Genomic DNA, 15,897 nt, shown 5'->3' with positions numbered 1-15,897 from the left:
GTAGAGTGCTAGCTCTGAGGGGGAAAAGTAAGCAAATATATCTCAGGGAGAGCACCCAGGCCCAGAGTTCAAGCCCCAGGATTAGCAAGAAAAAAAAAAAAAAAACGACAGAAATGAAATAGACTTAAGAAAAACAAACAATAGGTACTAAATAGTAGAAAGCACTCTAGATAGTACAAACCTCCGTTGTTATGGTATAAACAGTAATTATCAAACCTCAATGAGAACATAAAAGAAAGTCACTCTGCTTCTCATTTTTAACCTTATCACTGTTAGCCCCAAGTGAATTATGACTTTTGCCCATGCTGCTATCATGGGTAAGCTAACACATTGCCATATTGACCACTGTCAAAATGGAAGACTTAAGTAATTAAAAGAGCTTGCTTCTAATATGACCCTGCCTCTATTTCAAATGCATGTTATAATTCTTTAGAGTATATATGTATGATGGGGTAAATAGTCAGCTAACCTGTGAGCTTCCTCCATAAGCACAGCATGGGAACTTCACTGTCAGGGAAAGAAAACTTTGTGTGACTTTCCATCCCTTTGGGATCAACCAAAGAGAGTTTTTTTTTAAATAAATGGCTATAGAAATCTTCTTTGATTTTCTTCTTAAGTGTGCCTTCTAAAAACAGGCAGAAGGAGAAACCACCCAGGATGGGGACTTGGAGAAGTGGTGAGGAATAGGACTCATTATTAATGGCAAGCCAGGGGTACCACATTTGAGCCAGCATCCCGGTTCTATTGAGATCCTCACTGATGAGGATCCCAAAATCTTAAGGCAAAACTTTTTGCACTAAGAAGCAACAAAGCCCTTACCGTTCAAGCCCTCTCTGCTGCCAAACTTGAACATGGAATTTTAAATACACTCTTGCAAGTTACCAAAACATTCATTTTTAAAAATACATTAAAATATTTTCAGAAGATCAGCATTTCTTATAGCATTGATGAAATAATTTTGTTGTTGTTGTTTTTTTTTTAATGAGCCTCTCAGAGGCATAAACAATCAGTGCAGCCATTAATTTGGAGGTCTTTTTCCCTGGCAGGGGTGCAACTGGAAAGCCAATCGTTCGAAAGATGGTCTGACTAATCAGGTCAGTGGAAAATGAATAGTGTTCCTCATAGCCCCAGCCAGAGGTTTTGTTGTGCTGTGAGTTTTTAATTTACAGGGGAGAAAATGTGGAGCGAGAAAGCACAGAAAATGTTGGCATTGCTTTTTTCAAAACAGTTGGATACAATTTCCAAATTATATATTTTTATTGACCTTAAATATCGGAAAGGCTTTCAATTTATTAAAGCCTTCTTTTTCTCTTGTTATGTTTGTTTTCTTTTGTTAAAATGTTTTTTGTAAAGATTATGTATATGTGTGTGTAGGTACACACATACTTATTTATTTATATACAATATACTGTATATGTTTTTATGTTTTTTCTTAATTTTGTATAGAAAGTTGTATACAAAAATGACTTTCAATGCCTAAGTCTGTATCTCAGAGTTTAGACCTGACAGTTTTTTAACTTACTGGTTGTCATTCAGATTTTCTGTCTTCCAGTGAATCCAGTTATGGTCAGAAATCCTCTTGAACAAGGAGTGCTTTGAAAACACTTCTAGACTTTCTCTGAAAGAATGCTACTTATCACTGGGAGACTCATTCTGTGTAGTGTCCAATAACAAGAAAAAAGGGGAAAAACATTTTTAATAACATTTTATAGAAAGCTAACTCTATGTAATAAACTCCACACTAGACTCTAGAGGCCTATAAAAGATTTTTTCAATTACTTATGACAATGTGTCATTAATTAAAACCCCAGGCTGCTTTTATGAGCATCAAATAACAATATCACCTAGTCTTTTGTGTTAAGGAAGTACCTAGTGGAGTCATAATTATTAATCTCAGTGAAATCCTTTTAGAAATCAGCTTCTCTTTAAGAACTGTTGAAACATTTGTAATGTATGACTCAGAGGTACAAACAAGCAACATAGCCATTAATGACGACTAATGTCTCGTATTCAACAAAAAAGTAAAGGTTGGAGAAGGTTCAACAGTTACTATAATTTATAGTCCAATGGACTATTGAAAGCTCAGTCCAATAAATAAACACAGCAATTGACATTGATTTCTAAGGTATTATTCAGCCACTAGGTCTTAAGATTAAAATCATTTACAAAATCTCCTTTTTCTAAAACTGAAATATCTTCAAAGCCTAGATTTTATAAACGTCTGTAAGAGATGTGTATTTTTTTGTTTTGTTTTGTTTTGTTTTGTTTTTTGGGTCCAGTCGTGGGGCCTGAACTCTGGGCCTGGGCGCTGTCCCTCAGTTCTTCAGCTCAAGGCTAGCACTCTACCACTTGAGCCACAGGGCCACTTCCGGCCTATGTGATGCTGAGGAATCGAACCCAGGACCTCAGGCATGCAAGGCAAGCACTCTACCACTGAGCCACCTTCCCAGCCCCCTGTAAGAGATGTTTTGACCATGGATTGCTATATGGGTTTCCAATCAACAAAAGAGTTTATTTCTCAAGCCATACTTCCATTATTATTTTTTTATTTTTAGGAATCACTAATTGTACGTGATAATTACATTGTCATAGATGTGTACAATGTACTTAGAATAATTTCATTCACTCCAGGATATTCTTCTAACTGCTCTCTCCTCCATCCTATTTTCAAACATTTCTTGGTATATTTTATTACTCTGTCTTCATATATATTCTTGTAATAGATTTTCAAACCTCTTTACTCCCCTGTACCTACTCTTGTCCCTTTCCCCTCTGCAACTGACTCATTTTACAGTCATGTCTCATTTTCGTGATTATTATTATCATATCAAACCAAGATTGTTCATATGAAAAAAGCAAGCCTATTTGGCTTATGATTTATTTCACTCAATATGATGATCTCCAGTTCTGTCCATATTTGATTTATGGTTTATTTCACTCAGTAGGATGATCTCCAGTTTTGTCCATTTTCCTGAAAATGATATTTTACCTTTTATTATAGCTGAATAATACTCCATTGTGTGTGGATAGATAGATGATAGATAATTAGATAGATAGATAGATAGATAGATAGATAGATAGATAGATAGATAGATAGATAGATAGATAGATAGATAGAGATATAACATTTTCTTTGGCTGTTTGGCTTCCCATAGCTTGTCTCTTGTATATAGTACCATGGGTAACCATGAGTGTGCAGCTACCAAGAATAACCCAACAATGGAAGAGCAGGGTCATTAAGGTCTATTTTTAGTAAGTCTATTATTAGTTTTGTGAACCTCCATGCTTATTTCCATAGAATTGCACTGGTTATGTTTTTATTAACAGTCTATAAGTGTTCATTTTCTCCACATTCTTCCCAGAATTTGCTTTTGTTTATTTCCTGATGATTGCCATTCTGTTAGTCCCTGCTTAATACAACACTGTCTCCAGCTCTGAATTTCATCTACATGATATGAGGTCAAGCCTTATCTTAGTTGCCTCTTCAAAACTCTCCATCATTAGTTGAGAAATCTACTCCAACTTCCTGGCAATGATGTGCAAATCTTTGCAAAGTATGTGCAGTTCCCCTATGGCCTTTCTGCCACCTAAGCATGCTAACTTTGTCACTTAACCTCTGAATGGTTAGAGAGAGATAACATCAGAGACTTTCAGTATGGAGGAAGCCTGTAGGAATGACTGAACTTCTTCAGATTCACTGCCCCTCACAGTGACTTCCAGTATGTGACATGCAGCCTGCCTTCTAGACTCACTCATGGAAAGTATCAACCATTCTCTCTCTGTTTGTTATTTTACCATTTGTTATTTTACCACCCAACACTAAACACTCCTGTTGAACAAATTTCATATGAGAAAGTTCATTCAAGAGAGGTAAGCTGACTTTCCTAAATACCTAGGGTGTATCCTATAATCTGTCATCCATACCAGGACATTTGAAAGGGAAGGATGATAGAATAAAAAATTATGTAGTAAGCTTGATGCTAGTGGCTCACATCCATAATCCTAGCAACTCAGGAGGCTGAGTTCAGAGGATTGCTGTTCATAGGTAGCCCAGGAGAGGAGAGTCCCTGAGACTCTTCTATCTAATTAATTACCAAAAAGCCAGAAGTAGAGCTGTGGTTCAAGTCACAGAGCACTAGCCTTGGGCAAAGAAGCCCAGGGACAGTGTTCAACTCTGAATCCAAGCCTCAGAACCAGCACATATGCAGTAATTCAGGACTGTCCTAGAAACCCAAAAATACAGGTCACTACCTGAAATATCAGATATGTCCAGTAGCAGGCTGATTTTACTGAAAACTTAAGTTAGCAGTCAGGAACCTATCTGGGAAATTCACTTTAAAGAGGAATCCATGGATATGAATGCTGAGTTTCTCCGTGTTCTACAAAGTGTCAAGTCTTGCTGTCTCCTAAGGATCTTGCTTAGGCATTCATATTTCTCCACTTCCATTATCTTTACCTCGGTTATAACAACCACCATAATTCTGCCCCCCAATTCTTACAGTAGCCTCCTAAATGTTCACCATTTAGGAGATCTTAACCCACTATAATTAATTCTCTAGATAACAGTTGGAACTGTTTACTTGAAATGAGAGTCAAGCCCTTTTCTTAGCACAGGGAGTCCTGAAGGGAATGAGTAAGTTGGGACCACTATAAACTATTAACTTTTTTTTCAGCAGACGCAGATGGTACATAAGTGAAATACTCAACAGTAACTTTAGACTCTGATTAGAGACATGGAGGTAAGCAACAGAGTGCAGTTATGATGCAGAAGGGCTGTCAGGGAGGAGGCTGGTTGTATTAAGGTATTCAGGGAAGGGTGTTCAGGAATGTGTTCTGGGAAGGTGATGTTGCATTAGACTAGAAGGCTGAGACAACCACATTGAGAGAGAGCCAGAGAAAAGGTATACGGGGCAATGAGAAGAAGAACATGAACATCCTAACATGAGCATACAGTGGTCAAGGATCAGAGTGGTTTGCCATCAACTTGAGGGTTAGGCAAAGGCCAGGCCATCTGGTGCTCTATAGGACAAAGTGTTTGGATTTTTACTGTACGAACAGCACAAAGACATTCTTAGTGGGTTGAGAAGAGAACTACATTCTGTTACAGTATTTTTCTCCAGGACCATAGCTATCTTTTAAAAAAGAAAAAAGTTCTTCTTTGTGGGTGAAAACCTGTGGGTATAGCATCCTTAGTTAGAATCCTGAGGTTAATATTCAGCTGAGAAGATGATGAGTATGAGACTGGAGCAGATCTTTATGAGTTTTATTGTATTGGTGGTATTTGTGGTTTGGTAGATAAGCTTATAATTCAATGAATCTTTTACAAATACATCTCACTCTTATTGCAATTCATTTCATCGATTTTATTTTGTGTTTCTTAAAGGGTTATCTTTTGAAAAATACATTTTTCATTTATGGTTTTTTATATTCAGGTAGCTTTACATACACTTTCAAACTGTGAGATATTCAAATATGAAAAATAAATAAGTATAAAACCTTAGAAATGTCTAGAAAATGACTGGAAAGTCTATCTCAGGGCATCTAAAACTGATTCTAAAGTTGAACTCCTAGCAATGATTTTAATTGTGTGTGGGTAAACCTTGCTGAGTATTTGAACTCACAAGTTCTAATGTTTAACTGTGTCCCTAAGGGCAATTGTAATGGTGTTCACATAAAAACGTGAAATTTTGTGGTAAATAACCAGGTATTTTAAAGTAAAGGAACTGTGATCATTAGTCTGGTAAAATAGTGTGTAATCATGTCAGATGTATGCATCTATCATGTGTGTGTGTGTGTGTGTATATGTGTGTGTGTATGTGTGTGTGTGTGTGTGTGTGTGCATCCATTCAGCACATCCTCAAATACAAATCTATTCCATGAAAGACAGTTACTGCTCCTAAAGGCTGTGAAGTCCCGCTTACTTTCCATCTTTAAAACATGAAGATCTTTATACTTTGGATATTTGCTTGTTTTCCGCAAGGAACAGTGATAGTGGGGGACTGATCCTTCCTTTGATCCTGTGCAAGAATTGAGCACTTGCTTATTTGCAGAGCAACAGAAATGCTTTTCTGAACTGTCTTGCCACACCATGCTGAGCGAGGATAACACCTGTGATACAGATGTATCTGAGCCCATTTTCCTCGTCTACAGAAGGAAATACCTTCTTGATTAAATTCTCTGAGGCTGACATTGTTTGCTGTTCAGCCCCCAGAATGATTTCACATGTGCTTTTTGAAAGTCAGAATTCTTTAGTGATATACAGAACACTTGTTTTTTGGCAGCAAGAAGTTCTTTTGGCCACCAGGGTGAAAAAATGTGTTACCTTTTTTTTGGGGGGGGGCGTCCGGGGCCTGAACTCTGGGCCTAGGCGCTGTCCCTCAGCTCTTCAGCTCAAGGCTAGCGCTCTACCACTTGAGCCACACCGCCACTTCTGGCTTTTTTTCTTTTTGCTTATGTGGTGCTGAGGAATCGAACCTAGGGCCTCATGCATGCAAGGCAAGTGCTCTACCACTGAGCTGCCTTCCAGCCCCAGAAATGTGTTATCTTTTGATCTTCTAAAATACATTTTGTAAAGTCAAATAATTATGACGAGGAAAACATGGTACCATCACCGAATTAATTTCAGGTTTCCATAAGAGTTGTCTTCTCTTCAATTTTTCTTCTTAATCAACACTACAAATGAGATTTGAAACATTGGAACTCATACACAGCAATACCCCAATATTTTTGCTTTTGGGGTGCATACATAGATTCGACCTGTTGATCATTTTCTGAGAATGTTTTGACTGGACATGGCTCTGGGTGTCGGGGGGTGGGGGGAGAACTGTCAGAACAAAAAGCAGTCCTGTACTAGATCCACCCAGAATGACATCATATTAAGTGTTTTCCATATTCAACAGTGATACTGTTTTGAGAACTCACAGCCGGTTTGAGTTTAGTTATGTCCAGTGTTTCCTTTATTTTTGGTTCATAATTTCCCAGGGGCCTATCACTTTTGTACTTTGTTTGAAACACAGCGTTCTCCCAGAAGAAAATCCTAGCTGGTGGATTTAAATGAATTAGGAGTCTTGAATGAGCGTCTCAATTAGGGACACAGATAACAGCTATATTTTTATTCCCCATGGAAAAATCTTGAGTTATTTTGTACATTGAGAACAAGAAGGAATGTATTTCGCTGTGTGGGATTTCGCTGTGTGGGTGCCCTGCTTTGCCTCTGGCCTCTCACATAATGGTCTCAATACTTAGCTTCCTATCCTGGTGCCCAGGGCATTGTTTGTGTCTGTGCCACTAACACAGAAGACAGAGATGGAACTGAGGGGTTCCTGGAATCTCAGACTCACAGTGCTAATTCCAAGAAAAGGCTTGGGCAACAAGAACAAGGGAATCACCTGAACAAGTGACCCAAAACTTAATTCTTTCCCAGTTTTTTGGGTTGAGAGGGTAGTGGTTCTGCTGACCTCCATCAGATTCCAAGCATGTCCACTTAGCTGTTCAGATCAGAGGAGAGATAGCTCGCTCTCTCTCTCTGTCTCTGTCTATCTCTGTCTCTGTCTCTGTCTCTGTCTCTCTCTCTCTCTCTCTCAGATTCTCTCCTCCTCTACTCTCTTTTCCATCTACCTCTCTCTCCCTTCTCTTCTTCCTCCTCCCTCCTTCTTCATCTACTTCCCTCCTTTTCTTCCCTCTTCCTTCCTGTCCCTCTCCCTCTCCCTCCCTCCTCTCTTTTTTCCTCTCCCTCTTTCTCCATTCATCCCCTCTTCTCTCTGATCTTTAATTTCAGGCCTCTTCATAGCAAGGAGGTCCAAATGGAAATTTCAGGGTCTCTCTCTCTCTCTCTCTCTCTCTCTCTCTCTCTCTCTCTCCCCTTTTCCCTCCCTCCCTCCTGCCCTGTGTCCTGGGGCTTGAACTAAGGGCCTGGGCACTGTCCATGAGTTTCTTTTGCTCAAGTCTAGCACTCTACTACTTGCTCCACAGTTCTATTTCTGACTTTTTTGTGTGATGAATTACAGACAAGAGTCTCACAGATGTTTCTACCTGAGCTGATTCTGCCCAGGCAGTAGTCCAGCCCAGGCTGATGGATAGTTCTGCCCCAGCTGGCTTCCAACCATGATCATCTCAGATCTCAGGCTCCTGAGTAGCTAGGATTACAGGTGTGAGCCTCCAGTGCACAGCATTAACGTGTGTTGGTGTCAGATCAGCACTACAACAGTATAAGGTAACAACCAGAGAAACATACGAAAGTGATGGTATTAAAACCCAGGGCCTTATACATACTAAGCACAGGCTTTACCTCTGAGCTACATTCTACCCCCACCTCCCTTTCAGGACCTCTTAAACTGCTTACAGGGTCACATAATGCAGCTTCTACCACCCAATGGTCCAGATAGACCACACACATAGGGAAATAAAATTCATCTTTCAATGGGAACAGCCATTATTTTGTTTTGCTTTGTTTGTACTGAGGCTATAGGCACTGTCCTTGAGCTTTTTCTGCTCAAGGCTGGCACTCTAAGACCTGAGTCAGACCTTCACTTCTGGCTTTTTGCTGATTTGTGGGACATAAGAATCTCACAGAGACCATCCAGAGATATTTCAAGATGGTGGACAACATTCACTGCAGTTTGGGATTCTTCCTAACAGACATCTCTTCCACCTGCCTGTAAAGGCTGACCTTCCTTCAATTTGATATTTTCATGATTACTCTCCCAGTGTGAGAGAGGATGGGAAAGCCAGGCTCCAAACGTGTCAACAACAGATGCAGCCTCCCCTGGAACACTGGAAAAAGAGAGTGATAGGATTTCCCGTAGGCTACATTCCAGGTGCCCTGGGAGCGGATGAGGACAAAAGACTTGTCATTTATTTGGGGTGTCAAGCTAACCGGGTGCTTTTAGCAAGACTTTCCATTGTAAACCTGTACTTTAACCACCGTCTGATTCCCAGTGAAGATTCTGCTTGTCACAGCTGTCATGAAAGCTTACAGATTCAGCTTGCTACCACTGTCATGAACACTTAGTATCTTGGCATACAAGGCTCATCTCCAGTCCAGCCTCTCATCTAATTTGAATAGCATTTGTGAATTGCATTTGAGTAATAATGAGAGGAAACTCAATACACTGCTAAGACATATCTGACCAGAATAGTTTGTTGCTGCAGAGCCTAATATTAGAGACATAAAACAGACTTTTGTCATTCTAAATCTATGCACTTAATTATCTCCACTCAAAATTAGCTTCAGAAACAGACACAAATGAATGTGTACAAATGTGGGTAATGTAACACATGACTCAAAGTTGGAGAGCTTTGTGGACTTTTTCTCTCTGCACTACTTGTCCTCTTTCAGTCTTCCTGGCCCAAGAAGCAACAAGCAAGAGTCCTGTCTATTCATTGTTTTAAAAGCCTGAGACCTTTGCCTCTTTGGCTCTTGGTTATTTTAGCAATTTCATGGAAGTCTATGTTCCTTTGTAAATTTTATGATACTTAAAACTGACAGCAAATATAGTATTTGTACATCCATTTGGTTCCTCTGCTGCATAGTCAGAGCTGGATTTTTGTGTGTCATTTTAGTGCCCCCAACGGCAACATATTGCAATAATAATAAACAATAATAATAATAAATGGTACAAACAATAGCAACACAACTACAGGGCTCTTATTATATGTCAGATCTTAGGGCTCTATCCTACTCCCCTAAGAAGCAGCTAATACTATTAAGATGTCTGTATCATCCTCATTACACACAGTAAAAGGATCAGCCTTTTAGTGAGCAAGATGTAGAGACTCTGCTTTGAACCATTCATACCATACAGCATCTAAATATTACTGCCTGAACCAATCACTTTGTAATTCATACGTTTGCTCCTGCTTACCTGCCCTTTCTGTCTGTTTCCTCCATGAGTCTCAGCTGACTACAAATTTCTCTAAATGCACTGGCTCTCTTGAAAGAGTACAGGGAAATTATTTTTGTGATCATTGCTGAGGTCTTCAATTACTATCAGATTTGTCACTTGATGTAGAATCATTACTTTATGACCAGCAATTCACCTAGGTTCTGGAATATGCCAGCCATTTCCCTACCAGTGTCCATATCCAAAACCATCATAGCTGTGGCATTTCAGGCCTCAGTTCCCTTTATTGCTCCTCCTCCTGGTGCCTGAAATCAAGACAAACTAGTCTTTGTTTTTACCTTCCTCCACTCCTTCCCGGGTGAAGTGGGGAAATCCAGATGTTTTTGTTGTCGTTTTGTTTTTATTCTTTTTTAATGTATTTGTTTATTTTTATTGTAAAGGTGATGTATAGAGGGGTTACCATTACATAAGTTAGATAATGAGTATCTTTCTTTTTCTCCCAGTTTTTCCATCCCAACTCCCCTCTCCAGCCTGGGCTTGAACTCAAGCCCTGGACATTGTCCCTGAGCATCCTTTGTTCAGAGTTACCACTCTACCACTCAAGCCACAGATCCACTTCTAACTGTTATTTTTTGGTAATTTATTGGAGATAAGAGTCTTAGACTTTCCTGCGTGGCCTAGCTCTGAACTGCAATCCTCAGATCTCAACCTCCTGGGTAGCTAAGTAAATAGGCATGAGCCATAGGTGCCCAGCTCCAGGCTTTAAAAAGAAAAGTTTACTTTTGTTTTTGTTTTGAAGCCAAAAGTGACTTTTTTTTAAGATTCTGCTTGTTAATTTCAAACCTACTTAAGTTCTTAAGCACTAGCAAGGAAAACATGTCATGGGCTCACAGAGTAGTTAGGAGGAGATCTTGGGGGTTGAGAGGAATCAGGCCAGGGTGGCAAGAAAATACAGGCCTGATACTTGCAGAGCAGGTAAATTGGTAGACACAGAACACTATAAACTAAAAAAACAAAACAAAACTTTCAGTGAGAACCTGGGGCTATTTGAAGTTAAATTCCAAAAGTAAAAAGGAAGCGTCTTTCTGGAATCAAGTTTTCTGTTTATTTGCTCCATGTACCATAAGCACAATTCACATGGATATCAGATGTCTGACCCCAGAAACCTCAGTTGGGAAAAGTATAGGAAAATCCCTGTTGACAGTGACAGCCTCTTAATTGATAAGTTATTTAAGCTACCAAACAACTTTGGTTCTCTCATCTGTAGAGAAGAGGTGGTGAGATTCCTGCCTGACAGATCTGTTATGGGAATTAAATCAAATAAACTGTGCCAACTACTTAGCATGTTACTTGGTCCAGCTCACTACAGAACACAGGAACTCTATTTCCACTGGCCAGCATTAATGAGTCCTTTGGATAGGGTTATAGACTGTCCCTCATTTTAAAATGATCTTTCTAACAGTAAGTGCTTTTTAATGCATTATTGCATATGAATGTTTCTGCATCAGGAGATGATAGTGACAAAAGGCTGTCCAGAAGAAAATACTAATGACTTTAAGTTATAGAGTACATACTATGTTCTAAACATGATGCTAAAGATTTTATATTTTAATGGAATTCTATGCCTCCATCAGAAAGAATGGCATTGCCCCATTTGTTAGGAAATGGAAAAACTTGGAAAAAATTATATTAAGTGAAGTAAGCCAGGCCCAAAGAAACATAGGTCCCATGGTTTCCCTTATTTGCAATATCTAGTATATGTATGAGTCAAGTGGATAATGTGATGTTAGGAAAACGAACCCTTAGATATGTATTTTAATGTTTTTTTTTTCTTTCATGCATTTGTTTTTTTATTTAATTTAATTTATTTTTTTGTGAACAACTTTCATGCATTTGTTTCTAACGCATCTATAAGATTATCTCTTTGTTGCTTTGTATGTCCCTCCCCCACAGTATAACCCCTGCTTTCACTATATTTGATGTCAGTATAACTTGTGGAGGAGATGGGGAAAAACAAGTCGTGCCCATGTAATTGTAACCCCTCTGTACAGTATGTTCACAAAAAAATTAAATTAAATTAAAATTTTAAAAAAAGATTTTATATTTTAAAACATCATTTAGCAATTCTCTGAGGTGCTTTTGTAAAGGCTCAATGACTCAAGGTCGTTGGATCAAAAGTGATGGGACTGAGATGTTAATCCAGGGCTGCCTAATGCTAAAATGGATGTCCTTGCTAGGCTCTTGAAACTGTCTAGAGCATAGGGCACAAGGTCACTTAGCATAGGCAAAGTATGAAGGTGCCAACAGTAGGAAATACAGGAGACAAAGTCAAGGGAATTGCACCCAAATTGCACATCCTGAAACACGGCTGCATCAGTAGGCTTTCCAGTTCTACTGTTCTAAGTCTGCTCTGTCTCAGCTTCAACTCACATAACATTTCTACCTCTCCTTACTCCTCTGTAGTCCCTCAGTGTGCCATCTTTTCCTGAGTATTGGACTTTGTCAGGCAAGAGCCTAGGTGGAACTCCTGAGGTAAAAGTAGAAGCATTGAACCAGAAATATTGACCGACAGATCTCCTTTGGAATCACATTTCCATTTCCATGGTTGAGTGATATGTTCACAAGCATTAACTCCCCTATAATTCTGAGCTGTGCCAGGATGTGTAGAACAAGTTCTCATGAGCATCCCATTCCACAACATTGGAGAAGCTCCCAGACTTATGAGGTCCCCAGCAAGACTACAAGACTACCAGGTCTGGAGAGCTCACTAAAAGTGATACTACAGAAAGATTCAATTCAAACTCGGTGTGATTGCTGGTAGAATTCAGTTCCTTGCAAGATATTAAAGTAAGGACCTCACTTTCTTGCTGAATAGAAATGGAGGCTTACCCTTTGTTCCTTGCCCTCTCCCAAGAAGCCCAAAACATAACCTTCTTCAACATCAGCAAAGGAAGGTTCCCTGGAAAGACAAGCGTTACAATCACAAGTACTATCATATGCATCCTGTAAACTCTTACCATTTCCTATTGATTAGCAGGGAGTCATGGGTTCTGTCCATATTCATTGGCGTATTATACCAGCATAAACATAAGGAGGCAAAGGTCATAAGGGCCACCTTAGTCTTTCATGTGGTTAAGAGAATGCAGAGATATTTAGTCTATCAGTATTATTGGCTAAGCCAAATTAGCATAAGTTCAGTTTTCTGAAAGCTTTTTGTTTTGTTTTATTTTTAAGTGGCTTCACAAAAGGGTTTTTAACCATTCAACATGTCCGTTTATGAGTACAATGGGTCTTGCTCGGTGTCATCATTTTCATCCTTCTCCCTCATCTTTCCCACCCCCACTTCTCCCCTCAATTTCCCTAGTTCTATTGTCACACATATACAGTGAGTATTATGACTACATTCTCCTACCCTTCCTCTCTTCCCCTTGACCTTACTCCTCCTTTGATACTTCCAGTTCTAGCTTTCTGGTATTCATTTTGTTAGACTGTTAGTTATTCAAAGGTTTTTCATCACTGGGAGAGTTCTCTAAAGAAATGTTCAGAATTTTGTGTGCATGTGCACCAGGACTAGGGCTTGAGCTCAGGGCCTGGGAATTGTCCCTCAGCTTTTCCACTCAAGGCTGGTGCTTTACCACTTGAGCCATGCCTCCAGTCCTATGTAAGCATTTTGACACAACAAAGCAATAGATTTTTTTAAAAAAACACTTCATCATGTATACCCATTTATTAAATATCCATGCCACTTTTTAACAAAAGGGTTTGTTTTTTAAATCAGAAAGATATGTACATCCCTAGAAGTTGTTTTACTTCTAGCACTTAAATTCCCCAAAGATGGCTTCTCTGTGAAGCATTTTCTTTGACACTTCAGTGTTTGGCTATTTAGCCTAACTTTAATGAGAGTGTTAACAAATTACACAGATACACTAGTTAGGTCAAGCCATTGAAACTTGAAAAAAAAATTGCTCAAATCAATTTTCTGTCCTTGGTTTTTCCCTTTAATTAGAAGTAGGAGAGCCACTGGGTGACATACTTATTTTTAATAATGTTATTTGTGGGAGAACATGTTTATTTTTACTTTGTTATGCTTGATGCAGACATTTTACAGATGTTGAGAGACTGTTTTAGGATGTCTGGAAGGGACAATGAAAGACTGTGGTTTAACAACAAAGCTGCTCAGAGCACTGAGGCCTCATGGTGGATTGTTGAAGTGTAAGATCCTGCTTAGTCTTGCTCTTGGCAGGGTAGTACTGCTCCTGTTTGCATGCACTTCAGTGTCCTTTATGGTTAGCCTTCCCAAAGGCGTTCTTGTGATTATTGCATCATTTGTTTTTATTTGCAAGACTGCCTTAGAAGCTTCAGAATGGTTGTAAACTCATTACTGTTTCTAACTGTAAAAGGTTATGATTGCCCATGGAACTCACACCAAAGGCAAACAAAAGTAAATAAAAATCCTTCCTTTGTGTCCTTCCTCTTTATCTGTATTTTCAAACACTCTGCACTAGGGGCTCAGATCTGGGAGATTACTCAAGGCCAAAGTTCCTCCATCCATGTCATAGCTCATTCTGATTTAGAACCAGTTTGTCTTCCAAGGACTTTAGGATATAAGTGAACCACCTCCACTCAAAATTACAGCTGGCATATTTATTTTAAAGGGCAGAGTAAAATTAATGACCTACAAAATTCCTACCACATTAGCTTTCTCATCCTTCAAATGAGGTAACAACCCAACTGTATATCTAGTTCTGAGAAAGCCAACACTTACCTAAAAGCTTCAATACAGGACACCTACCAGGCACTGGAAAAGCAAACCACATTAGGAAAATGGATTAGATTTTATTTTTTACTTAAAAAAAATTTTTTGTCAGTCCAGGGGCTTGAACTCAGGGCCTGGGCACTGCCCCAGAGCTTCTTTTGCTCAAGGCTACACTCTACCACTTGAGCCACAGCACCACTTCCAGCTTTTTTGTTTGTGTGGTACTGAGGAATCGAACCCATGGCTTCATGCATGCGAGGCAAGCACTCTATCACTGAGCCACAGTCCCAGCCCCTAAAACAATAGTTAGATGCCACAAAGTAGGTGGAAATGCCTTAACCGTATGCATGTTGTCAGACCCAAGGGCCTCTTCATCCTTGTCAATGAGAATGCTAACCTTCTCTCCTTTCATACACTAGTTTTAACTGTATTATTACTACTACAAGTCAATTTCTTGGGCCCAGTCAGCAAAGCATTCAAATTGTTTTTCAACATGTTTATATTTCCCTTTTTAATATCAAATACAATGCAAGACACATAAGGCTTGTTATTCAAAGCCATGGTTTTTATGGCATGAGTAATGTCTTGCTTGGTACCCTGTAGGTAGTTTTCTATGGGTAGAATGGTAAAGTGTTATTAATTGACCTTCTATCCATATTTGGTGATAAGTTGTCATTTCTTGCCAAATAAAGAATTAGGGCAGACATCATGGTGACAGAGTTAGAAGGAGTATTTTACTTCCAAGAGCTTCCAATCTGGGTAAACTCTTCTGCTACCCTTCTGAAATCCTTCAGTTGATTCCATTGCCCTCACAATGTTACTTTCTAGAACTCAGAGTTCCTGGGTTCCAGATAATCAGCTACTAACTACTTGTCTCTACTTTAGATGCTTTAACAGTGAAGATCAATTTCTATTTGACAGGTACAGAAACTGAGGCTCCAGGAGGCTAAGTCATTTAATAAGTGAACAACATCCAAGTAGCAGAGGAGAATTCAAAGCCAGACCTCTAAATCCTCAGGCTTCTTTCCCTATAGTCAACTGTGACTATAGTTGATTTCCTGGAATGAGGGGCAATCACAAAATATGCATATTTTATGAAATTATTTAACAGCTTCAACGGGAAAATACTGAATACAAAATAAGGAGATATATGTCCTGTCCTTGGTTCTGCCGATTACCTGTGAGTCATTTTACCTAGTTTTCCTCACTTCTAAAGTGATGGAAGCCACCTGCCAACTTCTAGGACTTTTGCTAAGCCTGTTCCTGTCTGGGATTGCCTCTGGTTGGGAGCACATGTGT

The 15,897-nt window shown here is 39.2% G+C and overlaps 1 non-coding gene across 1 annotated transcript; it reads right to left on the bottom strand.

Annotated features, from left to right (window-relative positions):
- Nucleotides 1-14,892: 14,892 nt before the first annotated feature.
- LOC122118292 lies at nucleotides 14,893-15,017 on the bottom strand. Its single transcript, XR_006149326.1, has one exon. It is a non-coding gene; the product is annotated as a U6atac minor spliceosomal RNA (small nuclear RNA).
- Nucleotides 15,018-15,897: the final 880 nt, after the last annotated feature.

Source organism: Dipodomys spectabilis, unplaced genomic scaffold, assembly GCF_019054845.1.
Source record: "Dipodomys spectabilis isolate Male_0828 unplaced genomic scaffold, ASM1905484v1 ptg000147l, whole genome shotgun sequence".
NCBI classification, from domain to species: domain Eukaryota; kingdom Metazoa; phylum Chordata; class Mammalia; order Rodentia; family Heteromyidae; genus Dipodomys; species Dipodomys spectabilis.
This window is presented reverse-complemented; position numbering and strand designations above follow the sequence as displayed.